This window comes from Equus quagga, chromosome 17 (assembly GCF_021613505.1).
Source record: "Equus quagga isolate Etosha38 chromosome 17, UCLA_HA_Equagga_1.0, whole genome shotgun sequence".
In the NCBI taxonomy this organism is placed as follows: domain Eukaryota; kingdom Metazoa; phylum Chordata; class Mammalia; order Perissodactyla; family Equidae; genus Equus; species Equus quagga.
In genome coordinates, this window is record NC_060283.1 from 21,650,938 (window position 1) to 21,673,286 (window position 22,349).

Sequence of the window (22,349 nt, forward strand, 5' to 3'; positions counted from 1 at the left end):
TAATAAACTTTCTCTACTTCCACGCTGAAAGCTATGCTATACAAATAATCCTACATTCATCTGGTTTACAGAAAGTAGAATAAATGCAACACAACGACTAGCAGTAATATTTTCCTAAAGCGTTCTAGCATGAGTTATAAGCAACTACTCACAATGATCCTTTGCTTGTGTGATGATGATCACAAATCATCCTTTCAAATGTATGACTCTTGTCTGTACTGGAGAGGTTTATGTTTGAGAATCACAGCCTTTTCCTTTGGTCCAGTTTTCCCTTCTCCCATTTTGTAAATATGATAACATATTGATAAAGGATGAAGTAAGTCCCACTGTCAGTGTTTCCCTTGGCATTCTGGGAAATGATCTGTTTAGGGTGGCTGCACAAACCTCTTTGCTGAGCAAAGCTCATTTTAGCTGAAGACCAAGAAATGCATATACAGCAATGACACTACTGTTTGCTAACAATGCTAGGCTATCATGCCAGATCAAGATGCACTGGGAAAAAAAGACGGCAATATTAAGGCACAACAGAAGTTTCAATTCTTTCAAAAAAGGAAGGGAAAATAGCCAGGTAGGAGCTCAGGAAGTGATAATCCATTGACTTAGGAAATTTTCAAAGCAAATTTAATCTTTTTTTCTACCTCTTCAAGGAATAATTGTCTTCTTTATCTACTCCCTCTCCAAGAAGACCTTTCCTCTGTATCTACTGCACTATTCCATTTAACCCACCCTTTTTAAAGATATATTTAAACTTTTCATTTTAATCTATAGTTAATATTAACCCATCTCACATATTTGCCAGTATATAAAACTATTTAAAAACATATAAAAAATGAAAGATGGAAAAAAGAAAACTGTCATATTTTGCCTCCAATGTATTTTCCTTAGGAACTTAGAAACATTTTCCTAGGTTTAGGGGAGTCAAAATCAGATGCTCATTGATTTTTTTAAGATTCTTTTTATGCCCTTGGGAGCATAAAATATCAATGATGGGAAGGAAAGAGAAATTCAGCAAGCATATCAATGTGGAGATGTGTATGAGGATGTTTTGAAGTTCATAGATCAATAGAATTTAAAATCATTCTTCCATGTTAAAGAGAAACATTTTCCACTCACACAAAAAGAGACAACACAGTGGTAGCACTTAATCACCAAGTCACTGGCTTAATTTTCTGAGCTTTCTCTTCAATTACTGCTGCCTAGGAACTTGAAAATTGCTTTCTTATCCTACCAATTTAGGACATAAGGATTATGTGTGTGCGTGTGTTTACCTAGAAGGGAGAGGAAGAAAACTGGCAGAGGATGAGAAAGATTTGATGACCAAGTGGCTGTGAGCTGTAGTCAGGTACTGAACACTGACTGGGACTCCAAGACTCCGCTGGGGTGATTCTGTGGGTGGTGATCTATTTAACAGGGATTAGACAAATAGAAGGAGAAATAATTTTTGTGACAGGAAGGAACATATTGAATTTGTTTTAGGCAGAATGAATTTGACATGTCTATGGAACTTCTACCTACAGATTGCCAAAAGTTAAGATGGAAATAGGATTCTGGGGTAAGAAAAAGTGATAGCAATTACTGCTAATCATTTGGATGTCTTCAGCATGTAGGTGTAGATGAAGACAAGAGCATGAATAAAAAATAGATACTTGGAAAGAAATGCTCTTTTAAGTTTCCTTTATTTAGTTTTTCTTCATCTCTATTAGTTTAACTATAGACAAATATGTACATAATAATCAACCATACCTCATCTAGGACAATGGACGCCTCCTTACTTTAAAAGAATGTATTGCACATTGTTCACACCATTTTATTATAGTTATTTGCCTTCATGTTTGTTGCCCTCTCATACTGTAAAACTGGTGATAGTGGCTGGCACAGGGTAGAGATCCAGTAAATATTTGTTTAAATAATGAATAAAGGAATGAATGAGTAAATGAGAGAAAGCAGGATATAGAAACTGGACCAGAATCTCAACTCCTATGAAGTCATATCTTCAGGGCTACCATTCAACTTCTGATTTAATGGTAACTTCCCAGGACAAAAATAACCAAAAAAATAGTCAATTTATGATAATAAAAATTACATTTAAATTATATATGCATATTTAAATGTATTAAATATTTATTATGTACTACATAAATCAAGCACTTTATCTAAATGATCTCATTTAATTACCATCATCATCCTATTAGAAAGAAATTATACCTATTTTAGACACATATATTAGAAATAGACATATATAGACCATTGAACAGTTTTTATAGATGTTCAAAATACAATGTCCAGTTTTCTAAATATGGCATTCAAGGCCCCAAACAATATGGCTATGTGTGCATACATATTTAATATTCACACAGTTCATATATTCACATGGAACATATTTTAGGTGCATAGATATAGGTAAATATCTTATTTAAATATCTAAAGTTTTGGATTTTTTATCAGGGCACTAGTTGTTAAAACTGGGAACTGATCAGGGCTGGCCCTGAGGCCGAGTAGTTAAGTTCAGACGCTCCGCTGCAGGCGGCCCAGTGTTTCGTTGGTTCGAATCCTGGGCGCGGAGATGGCACTGCTCATCAAACCACACTGGGCAGCGTCCCACATGCCACAACTAGAAGGACCCACAACGAAGAATATACAACTATGTACCAGGGGGTCTTTGGGGAGAAAACGGAAAAAAATAAAATCTTAAAAAAAAAAAAGTGGGAACTGATGAGTCAACATTTGTATATCTCTCCTACAATGCAAAGAACAAAATAGAAGACCACTTCTACTCAGTTTCAACTTCTCTGTAAGATAGGACAAATGAAATTTCCTATTATGCATCACGGCTTACTAAGGGAGAAATTTCCTACTGCCAATAAATTAAGGTACATCAATTTAGGCTGCAGTCTTGTCGAGATAGTGAGGGTAAAAATCACTTGTTAGGAAAATTTCCTGATTAAATGCAATAATAGATAGCTTTTGAGTATTATACAAATATAATTTTATTTTTACTATTGCTGTACATTTGTATTATCGGTCTTTTGGAAATTGATTATTCATCAATTGTAATCCTCTGGAACACAGCCAAGAACAAGGCAGAAGATAAACAAGCCAAAATAAATATTTTCAAATACATAAACTAAATATGAGCCCTCCTCTCACAGGAGAGTTTTTAGATCATATTCCCATTAGAGGCTCAACTTGGACTGCTTTGATCATATCTTGCCTGGACTACTGCAGTAGCTTTCTAATGGGTGTCTATGCCACCACACTTTCCTACTTCCAAGCCATTCTTCACACGGAAATCTATCATATCAACAACAAGCTTAAACTTTCCAGTGGCTTCAACTGGCTAAAGTCAATCTTTTACATGTTTTACAAGACCACACATGATTGAACCCCTGGCTGTCTTTCTAGCTTCATCAATCCTACCATCAACCTGGACATTTTGGTCTCTAGCCATACTGGGCTGTTAAAAATTCCTTTATTTAATGCCATGTCCTGTCCAGAATCAGGACCTTGACATGTGCTGCTGCATCTGCTTGTGATGCTTCTTCTCTTTGCCTTGTTAATGCCCACTCACTCTTCAGATCGCCATTTAATGACCAATTCCCCATGAAAGCCTGTCTTATATCCCACACTAGAGGGGTTTGCCCCGAAGGAGAGCAAGCGATACTGCTCAGTCATAGCAGAGATCACATTTGAACCCAATGATTACTTAACTAGCGTCATATCTTCACTGTTTGCCTCTGCTAAATACTAAGCTCCAAGAAAGGATTGTTTTGTTTTGGTCACTAATATACCTTAGAGAGCATCACATGGTATGTTCAATAAATATTGATCAACTGAACAAATGCAGATATTGAGAAAAGGCAAGAGAGAATAAAAGAGTCAGACAATTGATATTTTGACAGGAAGGAAGAAAAAGCAATATTTATTTTAAAAAGCAGACAGAAGAATGAAATAGTCCAGCAGACTAGAGCAAGGAAAATCCTCATACTTCAATAGTTTTAAAAGCTTCATGTATCATAATCCAGTACAAAAACAATAGTATGATGACAAAGACCCTGTTTAACCATGAACCATTAAGAGTACTTAGTACTCATTTTTAAACAAGCAAGGAATTTTAAAATATAATTTTGAGTGATTTCCAGTACTCTGTTAAAATGAACCAAAGTGCTAGTATTTCAAGAAGTAAGATTCAGTTACTTAGAAAATTAATTTATATGTTATGCTTTATCTAACAATAGTAATTAAATGAATAATAAGAGCTAACAACTGTTTCTAAGTGGTAGACACTGTTCCAAGCACTTTACATATACATTCTCATTTCAGCCTCACAGAAACTCTAGAAGACACATACTGCTTACCACCCTCATCTGATAGATGAGGGAACTAAGGCACAGAGTGTTCTAAGGTATTTGCTCAAGGTCATAGAGTTAATAAGTAGAGGAAACAGGATTTAAAACAAAGCTGTCTGATTTGGAGGCAGTTCTTTGTACACATCTGCTCAGATCCGTGGGTCGTGGGGGTTGGGTACGGGGATGAACAAGCACGAGTGGAGCGCAGAGGATTTTTAAGACACTGAAACTATCTGATACGATGCCATCAATAATGATGAGATCCATTTGTCAAACCTGTAGGATATATAACACACGCACAACACGCACAAAATAAATAAAAATAAATACTGCTCAACAGCAGTCTTTGAGGGACTCAAAAGACAATCCTAACTTCGTTTAACCAAAGTTTATCATTTCCTCAGCTAAAATTATTGATCATCTACGAATGCGAGGGACTATGCTATTTACCTTGTACACTCTCATTTAATCTTCAGAACAAACTTGGAGAGTAAGTACGAATATTATTTCAAATTTATAAGTAACTAAATTAAGACTTAGAGAACTTGAACTCCCAAGGTCAAGCAGTAGAGCCAGCACTGAACCGCAGATCCTCTGACTCCAAAGATTGAGCTCTTGGTTACACAGGTTCACCGACCTACTAAGAGAAGACTCTTTTGCACAAGATCAGCCTTGACCCTATTGACATTCTGGTCTGGTTAACACTTGGGGCTGTCCTACACACTGTGGGATGTTTACCACATCTCTAGCCTCTACCCACAAGATGCCAGTAGCACCCCTCCTCCCAGTCACAACAAAAATGTCCCCAAATTTTGCCAAATGTCCCTTGGGTGGGAAGGAAAACCTGCTCCTGAGAACCACTGCACGAGATAGCAGATTCTTCCTTTGGATACTTCTGGATAAAAACTTAACATATCCTTACTGCTTAATCTCTATTTCCAAACGTTCTTCCAACTATAGCACTTTTGTTAAAATAGACCTTTTTGTGGCAAGTGAAAATACACAGTTTACGCTAAAGTTTCCTTTGGTTATATTTTGGTTTAGTGGATTATCCTCACATTTAGAAACTATCCAAACACCTTGCAGCGTGACGAGAGTTGGCTAACTTTAAATAGTCAGACAGATACTTTCTGGTCATGTGTCACTGGGCAATTTACTTAACACCCCTCTGAGCCCTTTGTTAAAGTGGTGATAATAATAGTCCCTGCCTCTCATAAATATGCAGATTAAATGCGAAGATCCTTGTAAAACACTTCGCCTAGTACTTGGAGATAATAATGAATGTCCAATTAATATTTATGATTATATTATTCTATCATTACTATTATTTGTGGAATTTTCATAGTTTGCCTTTCTAGTTTATCTTCAAAATCTCATGAGGCATCATACTTCCTCTCCAGATTCACTGAAAATATTTACTTAGAGGCCACGACATATGTCTAAATGCCAAAGCAAATCCATTATATGGATATAACCTAAAGTCAATGGAAGTTGAAAATAAAGGCCCAGGGAGCAAATGTTGAGCAGAAACACTTGACAGTGGAAGCCCAAATACTTAAGTCTATGGATGAGGCACATTATAGTTATAAATAAGACACAAACAGAGCAAATGTTTTCACTATAAGAAAAACTATAAAAAAACGGTACAGATTTTTATTCTACCATTCCTTACAAATCAACATCACAATAATTTTCCAGCTCTTTACCAATTATTTTTAAGTAAAAGCGTTTTAACGGACACATATGTACCAAACACATACACACAAAATATCTAGACATTCTAGCAACACGTGATCTTCAACCCAACTCCATAGACCTGTTCATGCTCTCAAGCCCAAACATACTTGCATGGCCTTACTTATTTACGTTTTTCACTCTTATTTTTCCACAAGGTATAGATCTATCCAGCTGCAAATGTTTTGTTGTTTGTATGGTCAATGCCAGAAAACAGTCTCCATATTTGACCATGCCCATCATAAATGCTGAGACATTTATAAAGAACAAGCATCCAACAAAGAGAGAGGTGCTGAGGTGCACAGCTTCCTTCTGCCCTTTATGGCTTACAGAGGGAAGGAAAATTCTCTTCATTCTGTGAAACAACAGCTGCCACAAGGCCACTGGTCCAAAGAAAGAAGTTCTAAGACCCAGATTTAGTTTCTAAACACATTTTGACCTCTATTTAAGAAAACAAAGCAGACAGCATACAACACAAGAGAATACAAGGAATTTTGAAATCTCAAGTCAGTTACTCCAGATGAAAAAGAAACTTTCTAAAGAGAGCAGTAACTGCTGGCTTAACGTGATACAGGCCCTATCAAATTATAATATTGCCCTAAATACTCTCCTGTAATCATTGTTTTCCTCATATGGCTGCATAGCTCTCAGGGAAGGAGATAACTTTAAAAATTTAATCTTTATTTTCCCCAGAACTCGTGATTCATGAGTAGCACTTCTCAGTATCTGTTCATTCGTTCTTTCACGGGCATGGAGAAGGCTATAGTTCCCAGCACCCTCCCACCACGGCCCTCATAGTTCGGTGGGGCCAGAGGACTTCTGACCAATGGATTGTAAATAGAATATAAGTGTGTCCCTTTTGGGGGGAGGCAGAGAAAATCCCCTGAGGCAGCTCCGGTTCTCTTTTCTATGATAGCAATCTGGAAGACACATGCTAAGAAGGCAAATCTAGAAGACAGAAGCAAATCTTTAGGACTGGCCCCTATCACATCACCTGAGAGGGAGCTGTCCTGGAGAAAAGCAAGGCCCATAGTAAACTTAGCATGAACAACAATAGGCTTTCATTGTGCTCCTCCACTGAGATTTCAGGGTTGACCTGTTGTCACAGAGAGTTTAGACAATCCTGACAGTTTCTAGCATGCAGCAAGTGTGTAATATGTAGCTCTTTAGAGAACAAATGGGAAGAGCTGAGAACATCACTTATTAGTAACACATAAGTCTAGATATGGATTATAAAGGAAGAAATACAGTTGACTTGATTCATTTAAAAAATCAATTTCTGCATATTAAACACATACAGAATGTATATCAACCTGCAAAACAGTTCAGGGATAACCTAGCATGATTCCGTATTGCTGACTCAGGAAGAGACAGGTCATTTTCATGTAAAAGATAATTTCCAGCATACAGCAAGCCATATACGTTAGGTTCAAAGTGAATGAAGAGAATTCTGGTAGGAAGGGAGTGGAACTGTAACTTTTACTCAATTCTCATCCCTTTTCTGCCTTTTATCTAAATGGCTTATCTTCACATAGTTCAAGCTACTTTGTGAAAAAGGAAGATGGCACTTTCACGGCAGCCATCACCATTATCGCTCCTTCCAGCCTGGTAGCAGAGAGTTAGAGAGCCAGTCTCACCTCAGCACTGCTGGTGAGCACTAGCACTTCTCTGATCTCTGATTATAACCTCCCTCACTTTATTTGTCCACTGGTAAAGTGGACCCAACGATGTCTCTAACCCAGGGTCATGGCAAGGACCAAGTGGCACGATGTATATAAAGAATCTAGCAGAGTGTGTGCTCTGTGCTGGCACCCAGTAAATGTTGGTTTCATTTCCTCATTGCCTTTCTCTTATCGTTATATCCTCCTTTTACCTTCCTTCCTACTTCCTTTCAATGTCTTCTTTGTTTGTTTAAAGTGAAAAACAAAGGGGGCCATCATGCTAGATAATCGTCAAAACACTTCTCAGTAGGAAATATCTATGCCCTTGAAGTTTAGTCATTACCTGGAATTTGGAATTGACAGTGTGCTACAAGAATCAAAATAATCATATTTCATCCCACCAAAGTCAGAGCAGGAGGAGAGGAGGGAAGTTAACGAATAAGGAATGACGGAACAGATGACAATGGACGCAAAGTGACCCATGAACAGCCACAGCTGAATGGAGTTTTAAAAAAAATTAGAATCTTGTGAGTCACTCTTGTCTATCGTTTACTGGATTTTAATATATTCAGATAAATTTAAAACACATTTAGCACAGGTGGTACGTTGCTTTCCTTAGTGGCACACAAAATGATCCGAAGTTTACAGAGCGGCACCAGCTCCACGTTGTTCATCTGTGCCCTTAAGAGAACACTGCCCAAGGCGGGAGGGGTTGGGTGGTGGCGTGTGCAGAATAAAGGAGATAGAATGGCGTTTTCAAATACTCTCTTGTGCCTTTAAGAAGTCTCAGCCAACACAGTCAATATCCAGTAAGAACAAACACTTCACATGCTCAACCCTCATGTTGGCACTGCTCTACCCACTGTTTCTTGATATGCTCCTGACTACTTTTGAATTTTGAATTTATTTCACCTCCTGACTATGACTCCAAACTTGCCCTTGGATTTGACAATGGCTAAAGTTGTTTGGTTATCCTCACTTCCCTGCACTTGATCCTCAGCCTGCATAGACGATAGCAATCCCAGGTAGTACCCCAGCCCCGTCTTCCCCAGGCATTGGCCAGCCAGGGAAATTTGCAATCAGACAAGGGCTGCAGAATCAATTTTTTTTTTTTCAAATTGTTAAGCACCAGCATCAAAGAAAAATATAAAAGCCTTCTCCTTTATGATCAACTAACACTCCAAAGTAACCATGATGGCAAAAATTCATTTAAAAAGGAATTTAATTCACGTAAGTTAGAGAAAGGAACAGCCTTATCAAATCTGAGTGTGGAAGTTGTAAAGAAGGAGCACCTAATGAGTAAATGACTTTGTACAGAAATACCTTTTTAAGATGATTTGGAATCATTTCTTTCTCTCCCCTCCCTGATTCATGCACCTTCTGAAATGCTATGTTCCAGAGGCTAAGGGGAGGTGTTTATATAAAAGGTGATCTTTCTCCTGCAGATTCCAAGGAACGAGGCCCAGTGGGAAAAAACAAAGTTTGAGAGAAGCAGTAGCTAAAATGTCACCCTGATATGGCCTCCTTTACCTCCAGCAAGCCCACAGAAGCTCCAGGCTTTAGCCCGAATTCCAAGGAATGATATTTCAATCTCAGCACTGCGCTCATTGAATTACACTAACCTATGTCTTTTTGCTTTTGCTGTCCACTGATCTCCTACAATATGACAAAGACTATGCCTCAAGCTGTCTTCTGGCCTCCATGTGCAAATGACCATATTCCAAATTCTTGCCCCTTCATGAAGTCTTCCTAACACCCTTCCCAACGAAACTGATTTCTATTTCTTTCAGATCTTTAACATGTTATTTCCACATCTAGCATTTTTTTCAAGCTCAAACTGCCTTGTATTTGGTTAGTATGTCTTTATCCTCAAAGGCAAACTGAGATATGTGCCTCCCAGTGTGGAGTCCACTACTTTGCAAACTAGTACTTAGGAAATATGTTCACTTGAACTTAAAACAGAAAAAAGAGGGGGCCATCTCACATGGTTTCTTCATGTTCATATTTATATTAGGGAAGCGAGTGATTTAAGTCAGTGTAAATATGCAACATGCGAAGGAAAAGGGGAGAGTTAAGACAATCAATCACATATCTAAAATTCTTAAGGTAAGAGTCAAAGACCTATGTTAGTCAAGACCTAGAAAAGGAACATGAAACAACTCGACTACCTTCACAATGTGTCGGTTCCCTAGATCTTGTTTATTCTTAATTTGGCAGTATATAAACCCAGACCTTGCCACTATCTTTCAGCCAGAAACCCCAGCCAACAGAAGCAGAATACTTTCTTAACTCTTAATAATAAAACCAGAAAGGGCAGAAAGCTCCTTTATTCTGTGGCAAGGGGGAACAGTGCCCAGGCTGGATGGTATTCCCTTGATACATGAATCCCAGTTTGTAAATAAATTGATTCTTTTCCCAGTAAGACAGTTAGTTGACTTTTGGTTACACTTCTTAATCCGATGGCATAGGACTTTGATACTCACAGTGTTGGAGCCTAGCAGCATCAGCATTATTGGAAAGCTTTTTAAAAATGCAGACTCTCAGAATTCACCCCAGACCCACTGAATCAGAATTTGCGTTTTACCAATATCCCCAAGCAACTCAAATGCACATAGCATTTTAAGAAGCATGGGCATCAGATATTCTAGCAGCAATATTTCATTTGCATCCTGGTAGTCCCTTTGCTCTAAGCCATGATTTTATTGGAAAAGTAAAGTATTTGCTTCTCACACCCTCTCCTCCTCTATCCCTTGCTGTTTTCTATACTCTTATCCATTTGTTTTAATATGCAGTATGAAAAGAAGAAAGATTCCTATTATGCTTTAGATTGTACACATTTCCCTCATATACATTATCTCAGTTGATCCTTTTGATATCCCTGTAAACATCATCAAACATCACATAGGTAATAAATGTCTGAGAATCTGCATGCCCCATGGTGTAAAGATGCTTCCTCTTGGAACCAAGAAACTCTCCAGCCTCAGAACTATTATAAACTATACTTTAAAAATAAATTAAATTCACATATTTAACAGAGAAAGATGGATATTTAATACACCTGGCAGACAGAATTTGAAATACTAGAAAGAATTGCAACTGATGTGTTTAGGGGAAACAGACAAAAAAAGAGGATATTGAGTTCCATGCTCCTCATATACCAGCATCCCCTGCTCCCCCCAAACTCCATAGAACCAAGGACTTGAAACCCCAAGTCCTTACTCTTGAATCTTCTGTCCATATCATTCCCATAACCCAGCTTATCCCACACAGAGACACTAAACATGCACAGTCTTGACGAAAGCTTTTATAGCTGCCATTACATAACAGATTTGCTGTCACTTTGTCTAAAATGTGCCTGCTGAAGAAATGAGAGAGGAAAAAAAAAGCCAGTCCTTGCTTACAAGCAATAGCATTTTTAACTAACAAAAACCAACTTGGGCATTGCTGTCTTCTGTAGCATGACTTCCTTAGCCTCCTTATTTGTTTATGTGACCTGAAATTTGCAGCAATGAGTAAAATAACATACAGCAATAATAATAAAGAAACATATATTATAGTTCTATTAAGAAGTTGTTTGTAGTATTAGGATGTAACACAGTAAATTATCAACCATATTCAAAACCAGGGTGCATTTTCAAAATGCATAATCCAAATCTATGCCACATACTGAGGCAAGCATCTGTACACAACACAAAATATTAACTAGAACTTCAGCCTTCATCAAAATGATTGAACACTGTCATTTAGGCACAAAACTGCATCATTTTTAGAAAAGCCTCTTGATTATTGCAAAGTGGAAACCACGTTGAAAGTTAGGAGTCTCAAATTAAAAATTACATAAGTAAAATTCAGGATAAGAAGGAATTTTCAAGAGATCGTGCAGACCCATCCCTCATTTCCATTTTATAGATTTGGAAAGAGAAGCTCAAAGAGGCCACAGAACTTACCTCAAGTTCCACTGCTGTCTGTCACTGACTAGCTGAGTAACTCTGGGCGAGCCCCCTCTCTCCTAGCCTCAGTTTCTTGATCTGCAAAATGAGGTGATTGGACTAGATGATGTAAGATTCCCCAACAGCACAAAAATGCCATTATTCTGCAAGACAAGGAGCCACATCCTAGAACATCTTCCCTCCAAAAGCAACAAAGATGATGAAAAGATATTTAAATGGATTGTTGATACTGTATCTCAGGTTGAGACTTCAGAACCTCATATGTTGCTGGTGGCCACCAGAGATAAGCAAACCTAGAGAGAACCGCCCTTGGCATACTCTTTGCCTGAGAAGAGCTGCAACTGAAAATCACTCCAGAGTGATGGTAAATCTCCTCCCCCTTCCGAAGATCTGGTGACTTCCTCTGTCTGGGCTCTGCCTCAGGGATTTCTCCTCAAGGTTCACTGGAGCCCTGGGAGCTCAGCCCTTGACCTAACCCCAGACAAAGATGCATTTCCTCCTGGAAGGCTCTCTGCCTGGACAAGTCATTCAAAATCACCCTTAAAAGGGACTCTAGGCTCCAGGGAGCTGCACATTTTAGCATCTTTTAATCAGTTGTTGGGCCTTGTCTCCTCTGTAGTGAAATCTTTTTATTTTATTACAATTTTATTATGTTAATAAACAAAGAGTTGGTATGCTTAGTAAAAAAGGGAGACTCAGCCTTTGAATGGAAGACCCGTCAGGATCATTGGTCATGTTTTAACTACATTTACTTATCTTCCATTCCTCATCCTTATATAGGGCAGAATCTTTGAACTGACTTCTATCTATTTTTTAAGTGAATTTCCATTTTTTACTTTTTTTCTTTTCATTATTACTATTTTCTTTTTCTTTCTTTCTTTTTTTTTTTTGGTGAGGAACATTGGCCCTGAGATAACATCAGTTGACAATCTCTCTCTTTTTGCTTGAGGAAGATTGTCGCTGAGCTAAGATTCGTGTCAATCCTCCTTCACTTTGCATCGGGGACGCTGCTACAGTGTGACTTGATGAGCAGTGGGTAGGTCCACTCCCGGGATCCAAACCTGTGAGCCCTGGGTCACCGCCGAAGTGGAGCATGCAAATTTAACCACTAGGCCACCGGGCTGGCCCCTGTTATTATTATTTTCTAATGACAAATCAGAAAGTCAGGCAATGACTTTAGGTTTTTAAAAGGGTATTTAAATATAATGATGAGGCAGAACCCAGATATTATGTATACAAAACTGGGCACTGCCAATGTCCCTATCAATTAAGTCAATCATGAAACCAGAGTTGAGTTGATTGGGCTCATCTTTTTTTTTTTTTTTTTTTTTTGAGGAAGATTAGCCCTGAGTGATTGGGCTCATCTTAATGACAGATACAAACGAAGCTGAAGCATTGAGTCCTATTAGCAGTAACGTATTTAAAGAAAGTTAGTATCTATGTCTAAATAATTGTACACAAAATGTGGTCAACTAGGAGGATGAGAATTCCATAAACAATGTTTAATTCAATAAATAACAATTATGTTATTATTAGTATCATTATTATTATCATCTATTATTTATAGAGTGATTATTATGTGTTGGGCACTCTCCTAAACATTTTACATGATTACATAGTTTTAACCTCACAGAAACATTGCAATGTTAATCCTATAAGAAGACGTGTGCAGATGGGACGGAACCAAACAGCAGCCTCAAAGAAGGGTTAGCTTGTTGAAAAAGGATGATCATAAATTTTTAATTGGCTGTATTAGGCAAAACCAAGAATGGAATGCAAAGGGAAATGAAGTTTGGCTCAAGTCCCATTTACAGGAACCAAGCAGGATATATTCTCTGCCTGTAGGGAGCATGTTTAGCACTAAAGGTATTCAGTAACAGGGTCCTGTGACCAGCTCTAAGGGATACTATAGAAAGGGATTCTGGCAATGGATGAAAGTACTGGAGGAGCTCTAAGGATCTGCCAACCCTGGAATTCTGGATAAAAGTAATATTGTGAACACTGAGAGTATAGCTGTAACAAATGAATGAATGAGTCTGTACACGGATGAACAATCTTAGAGAATTATACTTGTATGTGTCTCTCTTATAGCACTCATTAGATTCTCCCTTGTGTGAAATTTGTGTGTCTTTTATTTTCATTCCTATTAGATTGTAAGTTCATTGAGTCTTGACTCACTACGTACTAAATACTAACCTTGGGAAAAGTGCTCATTTTCCTTTCCTCTAATAATGGAAGCTGTCACACAGGGTTGTCATGAGGAATATATTAGATTGTATATTTAAAGGATTTAGCCCAATGCCTGGCACTAGTAAGCAACAAATAAAATTAAATAGAGCTCTTAATTTTATTATTGTTATGACTATTATTTACTACGATTATTACTGTGATTACTACTAAGCCACAGAGGAATGTCTCAGGCTTGGCACCCTTGACTTCAGAGTCTAATAAACACCAACCAATGGCCATCTTTACATTCCAATGTATCAGTCAAAGCAGCAAAATTTTACCTGTTCAGCTACCAAACTAAATAGTCTGAGGAGAGGGAAGCAAGCCCAAAACACCCAAGAGTTCACCAGAGAAGTAATTCACTAACATGTTTTCAGCATGCTGCTCTCTTAAATGAAAAGAGAATATAGAGCGAAGAAAAGAGAAAAAAAATAAAACACTGTATTGCAATTAATTAATGTCTCCAATATTCCTATGACATTAATGTCAAATGCATTTAAATGTGGCTTCTGAAATAGGAGGACCTCTTGTCCATTTCTTGTATGGTAATATAATAAGAGCAAGATGGACTTTTAAATTGTATCTGTTCAAACTGGTTTGAAAAAGGCAAATTTCCACACTGTAATTTACACCAATATTATTCAAACAATTTTAGTAGTGAGGATCTTCTTTTTAAAGAGTATCTCTTTTTTATTGTGGTAACATTCGTTTACATCATTATAGAAATTTTAGGTGTACATCATTATATTTTGATTCCTGTGTAGGTGACATCATGTTCACCACCCAAAGACTAGTTACAATCCATTACCATACACGTGTGCCTAATCACCTCTTTTGCCCTCCTCCCTTCCCAGTTCTCCTCTGGTAACCATCATGCCAATCTCTGTCTCCATGTGATTGTTGTTGTTTTCATCTTCTACTTATGAGTAAGATCATATGGTATTTGACTTTCTCCCTCTGACTTATTTCACTTAGCTTAATATCCTCAAGGTCAATCCATGTTGTTACAAATGGCCTGATCTCATCATTTTTTATGGCTTAGTAGTATTCCATTGTGTATATATACCACATCTTCTTTACTCATTTGTTAAAAAATGGGCAAAAGATCTCAACAGGGATTTCTCCAAAGAAGATATACAGATGGCCAACAGTCACATGAAAAGATATTTAACATCACTATCAGGGAAATGCAAATCAAAACTACAATGAGATATCACATCACTCCCATTAGGGCTATAATTAACAAGACCGGAAATAACAAGTGTTGGAGAGGATGTGGAGAGAAGGGAACCCTTGTACACTGCTGGCGGGAGTGCAAACTGGTGCAGCCACTATGGAAAACAGTGTGGAGTTTCCTCAAAAAATTAAGAATAGAACCATATGATCCAGCTATTCCACTGCTGGGTATTTATCCAAAGAACATGAAAACACGAATGCGTAAAGATAGATGCACCTGTATGTTCATTGCAGCATTATTCACAATAGCCAAGACTTGGAAGCAACCTAAAGAATATCGTAGACCCAACATAAGCCAAGGGAATTTAAATATCTATCATTGGCTGAGAAAATACTTCATTCTTCATGGAAGTCCTGAAGTACCTCCCTAGAGTCTGAAAAGTAGTTATAAAACCATCCTTCAAATCCAAACACCTTATATTATTGATGAGAAAACTGAGTCCCCAAAAGAGGAAGTAATTTGACCATATCTCACAGCTACTCACTGGCCAAAAATAGAATTCATGAGTCATTTATTCATTCAGCTCATGGTTATGGAGAACCTTTAATGTGCTCATTCTGTGCTAAGGTTCTTATATATATTATGCTTATTATTTTTTAAATTCATTCAATTTCCATTCAACAATTATTTCCTTAATATCTACTAAAAGCAGGCATTGTGTTTGGTACAGGGTGCCACGGTAAGTATAAATAAGAGTTATCATCTGCCACAAGCATTTTAAAAGCTAGTTGGGAAGGCACCAAGTACATAAATAGTCACAGCAATTGGCAGAATTAGTGAACACCATAAGAAAACAAGAGAATTTGACAAGAATTAATTTAATAACTTCCTAGCCATATATTTAAAAAAATCCTTCTATATCTATTAACCAATCATCAAATCTGTATTTGTCATGTAGCATGTGCAAAGAACTGGGAATGTGATTAGAAAAATTCAAGAGGAGCTAGAAGTTTATAATCCATTTAAGTAGTTGAGATGCCAAAACAAGAAATTTGTTTTAAAAAGTCAGGAAAATATTCAAGTGTTAAATGTAATGCAGCAATTTACATGTTAGAGATATTCTTAAAAAGAGAAAGCTCAGTGTGGACTGACTTTAAGTATCTGAGTGGGCTTCAAGGAAGAGGGAGAATTTGACCTTAAAGTATTTATTACTATCATTTATATTATACTAGAGACATTGACATATTCCATAGCACCTGGATTTCTTAACACACACGCACTGGAATAAGTACATAAAGGTACTTTCTCTAATGAATAACTCATGAACGACTAGCACCAAGTTGCATTCTAATATCAACAGGCCCTAAGAGAGTCATTTAGCAGTTGAACAGTTCATTCTTCAGCTACTTTGTTTGTAACTTTTGTTGTGACAATGCTGATTTTTCACCTATTAGCCCATTAAGCATTTCTGAATCGACCAGATATTCATCAGTCTTGGCATATACTGAGACCTAGGGTATTCAATCCTGTCTCCTTACTTACTTCTTACCCAAGTCAAATTTCCCTCTCCTTCCTCTGAACAATGCAATGAACTATACATTTCCCTTGAAAAATCTTAGGTTTTTAAACTATTATTTACACATATTACTATATTATTTATGAGTAAATACCTGTTTTTCTCATTTATATTACAAACCAAGTACAATAAGCAGCATAGCTTCGACCTAAGTACAGTTTTTTACCAAAGAGGTACCTAATAAACAGTCCCTGTTGTAATTTGATTTCAGTGGCAAGGCCCACATGTGTTACAGACATACTAGTCAATAAGTAGGTGTTGACAGCCTACAACCTGTTATTTCTGATGCTTTATTTATTTAATCCTCAACTCCAAGGAGAAAAAAGAAATAAACAAAAGGAATGAAAAGCACAACACCTAACTTTAGTAGAATACCCATATTCTACTCCCAAGTATGTCACCAATTAGCTGTACCATCTTGGATTGGGGTGTCAATGTTTCCAGTCTTCTATTTCTCTCTCTGTAACCGAATGGAATTGGCTGACATCTTGCACAGGAGTCATTCTTCCAGATCTTTAAATATTACAAGAGTCAACCAGGAACACACAAAATAACAAAATTATATTTATTTTGTTTGGATTGTGTAATAGCAATATGGGGGCAGAGTGAGGGAGAGTATTCTTTAGTGCAATAGCTCCAAATTTTTTAGGTTTTGTATCATAGCTCCCAGTAAAAAATCCATTATACAGTGCAATACATCTCTCTCTCATCTCTATCTCTCTGTCTCTCTCTCATCTCTATCTCTCTGTCTCTGTCTTTCTCCCACTCTCAATACTGAAAGCAAAGTTTCACCAATCAAACCTTATAACATGTGACACAATCTAAGTTTTCTCTTCTCTACTCTTCCATCCTGTCCTATCCTATCCTATGTTATTCGATTCCATTCCATTGCAATCCACATTAAAAAAAAAAAAATTCAGGGACCAGCCCCATGGCCTAGTAGTTATGTTGGATGCATTCCCCTTCGGCAGCAGGGGTTCAGTTCCTGGGCACAGACCTACACCACTCATCAGTGGCCATGCTGTGGTGGCAACCCCCACACAAAAAAGATTGGCAGAAATGTTAGCTCTGGGCAAATCTTCCTCAGCAATGAAAAAAAAATGCAGATTTGCTGAACAATCAAGTTGATTTTATCAGTCTCTCTGGTTGCATGAATTCAATCACAGTATTAATCTATTCTAAGGATTATTTTCCTCATTTGTAGACTGTGGATAATAAAACTATCTCTTTAGGGGCCGGCCCAGTGGCACAGCGGTTAAGTGCACACATTCTGCTCTGGTGGCCTGGGGTTCACTGGTTCGGATCCCGGGTGCAGACATAGCACCGCTTGGCACACCATGTTGTGGTGGGCGTCCCACATATAAATAGAGGAAGATGGGCATGGATGTTAGCTCAGGGCCAGTCTTCCTCAGCAAAAAAGAGGAGGATTGGCAGCAGTTAGCTCAGGGCTAATCTTCCTGAAAAACAAACAAACAAACAAAACAAAACAACACTATCTCTTTATAGGGTTCTTGTTTGTATTAAATAAAATACTGCTGTCAGCACTGTGCTCAGGGCTTAGTGTTCAATATAGACATATTGGTTTTCTAGATATTAACTATTTTTATTATTATATTACTATCTTAAGTTCTACCCTAAGTATTTGGAGAATGTTAATTTATTTTACAATTCTCATATACGTGACAAACTATTAAGTTAGGAAATTCCTAACTCTTTAATCAATTATTAGAGAAAAAGAAAAAAAGATAGTGAATACAATTGGTCCATATTTTTCCAGACATCAAATCCTCAATATTACTTTGTTTTTCATCAACTTAGCAGACTTTTGATTTAGAATTTAATCTCCATGGTGATTAAGAGATGTCGAAAATGATAACATTGGCATTTCATTTAGACGCTTCTGTGAGGTGACATATGTGACAGATTCATTCTTCTAATTTAACTGTGATGAAAGCCATCTCACCTCCTATTAGTAGCAGAAATATGAACAGAAGCATGTGGTTTCACTCACCCTTAATATCTGTAACAGAGAGAGATACTAACTAAAAAAACCCTGAAATATATCTTCTTATGTTTTAATAATTCCAGTTTGAACCCTCAAATCACTGTTTACATAAGAGGCTATAAACAGAAGTGTCATATTTTTAATTCCATCTATTTTAGATTCTAGAAGTAGGTTATTCCTTAATGATAAAATTCACTAGTGAATGCAATTTTAAACTAAAATATAAACATTAGAAATAAAAAGTATATATATGTGATATGTATTTCTCTCTCTCTCTCTCTGTGTATATATATATATATATATATATAACTTCATAGGAAGCAGAAAATAACTTGCTTACTCTTCTTGCCATGACTTATCAGGAATCTAAGCATCTTCAAACACAACAGCAGAGAGGAGTAACACCAACTGTGCAGTGGGAGGCAAAGTGAAACCGATGTTTCTCCAGGTGGAGTTTATGGTTGTCTTTTAATCACTCAAGAGACTGAATTTTCCTTTAATCTAAACTAATTTTGCTTGCTTTCAACCTTACAACCCCACCCCCATCAACTCCTTCCTTTTCTTTCTCTTCTTTTTCACTAATTTAAAGACGGGCCTTTTTTAATCGCTACATGTGCCATCAGCACTAACATTTCAAAAGACATCTTCAGTACACCCACTGAGTGTATCACACTTGTTTCATGTTGCTAATTGAATGGTTCTTAAACAACCTCATTATCTGCCACAGCACTTAGCATTTTCCCCTTATAAAGCTATCCTTTGCAATGTCTTCTCTGCCAACCAGGAAGTCTAGAATCTTGCTTAGAGTGTGTTGCAAAACACAGTACTTGTCTTTAAACGGATCTCCACATTTTCAGACCACAATGAGGCAAGTAAAAAGAACTACTATTAAGTACCTACTACATGTCAGGCTATAAAGAGTAGCGTATTTAATCTTCAAAACAATCTTATAGATATCATTATACTCAAAGAAGAAGAAAATGGAAGCAAAAAGAGATTCCATCAAAGTGACACAGTGGGTAAGTTCTTGAGGTGGGACTCCCGGAGTCCACACTCTGGACCACTGCACTGTACTACCAGTACTAAGGAAATGCTGACTTACTCTCTGGTCCTTTATTTTTGTTCTCTCAGAGAGCCTCTTGAAGGCCTTCATAGTCTAGGTTGTCCAGATATGAGGGTCATATTATCTCCCAAATGGTTCTAAGCTGTGTGAAGCCCTTTCCCTGAGTTCCAGTTCTAGAAAGGTTTGGAAGACAAGAATTAGCCGTCAGTCTGTAGATACATTGACTGCACTATGAAGGAACAGAAGTCAGGGGGCCTGGGACGCTTCCTCCAGCTAGTAGAACATGATTTTATGTTTCTTCTCTCAGGAGCTTCTACATATGCAGCTTAAAATCCACGTAACAAAAAGAAACAACTCCCATAGAGAATTATGTTATTAACCTGATTTTCATATAACCATGAGTCAAATGCTGCCTCAGTGGTAACTGTGCAGTAATAGCTTAATGGCATCATAGTTTTCCATGCTTTGCTCATCTTTGGACCTCTACCCAGAATGCTCTCTGCCTTTCCATCCTCCTCTCTCTAAACCATTCTTCATTCTTTTGGATCAAGCCCCAGTGTCACTTCCTCCACAAAGATTTTTTAACACCTCCCATCTCCAGCTCTTCTTCCTTTGAGTTTCCCCGGCACTTGTATTCACGTCCCTAAAATAGCACTTATCGCAGTGCATTATGTATTTCTCACTCTCTAGACCAGGTTTCTCAACTTCAGCACTACTGACTTTTTTGGCTGTATAATTGTTTTTTATATATGCATTTTTAATATTTATATAAAAATAAAATAGTTATTTAAAAATATTTATATAAAATAAAAAATATTTATATTTTATATGTGCTTTTGACATGTGCATCCTGTGCATTGTAGGACGTTTGGCAGCATCCCGGGTCTTGACCCACTGGATGCCAGTAGCATCTTCTCCTTCAATCGTGACAACTGAATATGTCTCTAGATGTTGTCAAATGTCCCCTGAGGGGAGGGCAATGTTGCCCCCAGTTAACAACTACTGCTTTAGGTCACGGGGACCACATAAGCAGTGACTGTGGTATTTTCATCCTATTCACCCAGGAGTATCAGGCCCACAGCTAATAGTTGATTAAAATCTGTTGATTGGAACTAAATTAGTCTTGTTTCCAATTACTACACATTGTATAATAAAATGAAGTAAATTTAGACTTCATTCAAAAATGAAACAAAAGTGACTGCCAAATCTCACTCTGGACTCAAAGAAAGTGAAATCAAAAATCACTAGATGTCAGAGTAAAACAAATATTTTTCTCTCTGTATTTAAGAAATAAAAAAAACTATACATATTAGATATAATTAGATATATGAAATATATTGTGTATATGTGTACATCCACCCCCTACACACACATAATGATCTTTCCTGAAAAACTGCATTCAGAAAACTGGATAAAAGTAATCTGATATCCCTAAATATATCATAGCTAAAAGGCTCTGTTCACTAAAATATGCAGTGAATTTCTAGCCCTTTTTTCCCTCAAAGACTCATTCATGAAAAAGTGATGCTTATTTTGAAATTTCAAAATCAGACGGACTTGATTAAATAAAGAGGCACAGACAGTATGATATTGCCTTTCTTCCTGATAAGATATTCATCTCTTCCCAATTTAGTGCAGAACAATTTCACGTCATCTGACTTCGCTTATTGCTGCAGACTCCTTAACCATTTATTAGGATTGCAAACCAGAACTACTGTGATCTGAATGCCAACTTGTGATGAAGGACTTTCTCTCACCTCAGAAGTGAACTGGCCCTGCATATCTTCATTTATTTCCTGAGCTGAGGTTTTAATTAAAGTTCTAAGACTGAGATAGATTTGTCTTTTCAGATTTAGGTAGTTTCAAATCCACAAAAATCTGGTATTCTCATTGGGATCCTGTAAGCAGTAGTAGTGCATTTGGCAAGTCAGGAATTTTTGCAAGAAAGAAAAGCGGGAACAAGATCAGGCCTTCCTGAGCAGTCAGAAAGGAGGTCACTCAGAACCGATATGCATAATCTCCTACAAATGGTAGAAGACCATAATTTCAGTGGGCATATTTTCTTGGTTGCCTCTTTTTGGTTTTAGATACATTAGTTATGCTTTTCATTATAATACTATGAGATGGCGATTATTCTTGCCCCTATAAAGAGGAAGTAATTAAATACCAGGATGATTAAAAAACTGAGTGATGTCATTTAACTACTCAGTGGGTGAAGCAAAATTCACCCCATGATACTTCTCTGATACAAACAGCAAGCACCTCAGAGTACACAGCAGTTCCATAGGCTCCCACTCCTCCTCCAAATACCAGCCACATTCATATTCAACGTTCTAACCAGAGATAGTTCCAAACCTCCTCACTCCCTCAACTCCTGGATTCCTCAGCCTCGTGCCCCAAAGGCAGGCAGAAAGGAAAGTAAAAGTCACTGAAATGCAAAGAAATATGCATTTGTACAACAGTTTGATTCAGAGGTTGAGGGGCCTGTATACCTGAGATAAGGAATAAGAAACATCACTTCACCTCCTCATTTTACACCAATGGGTCTCCTTTCCTCTGATTGCAGTTTAAAGAAATTCCTGTGCTCCAGTAAGTTCCTTTAATTTAA

General features: G+C 37.4%; 1 protein-coding gene across 2 annotated transcripts in view; it reads right to left on the reverse strand.

Moving 5' to 3' along the window:
• The window catches only part of LRRC4C (leucine rich repeat containing 4C), a 161,736-nt gene that overhangs the window by 94,246 nt on the left and 45,141 nt on the right, over window positions 1-22,349 (reverse strand). The window contains exon 2 of one of the 2 annotated variants that reach the window (XM_046644091.1): window positions 11,689-11,769. The exons of the other annotated variant lie outside the window; for it this stretch is intronic. The gene's annotated coding sequence lies outside the window, so the exon portion shown is untranslated. The remainder of the gene's footprint in view (window positions 1-11,688; window positions 11,770-22,349) is intronic. 2 annotated transcript variants of the gene reach the window in all.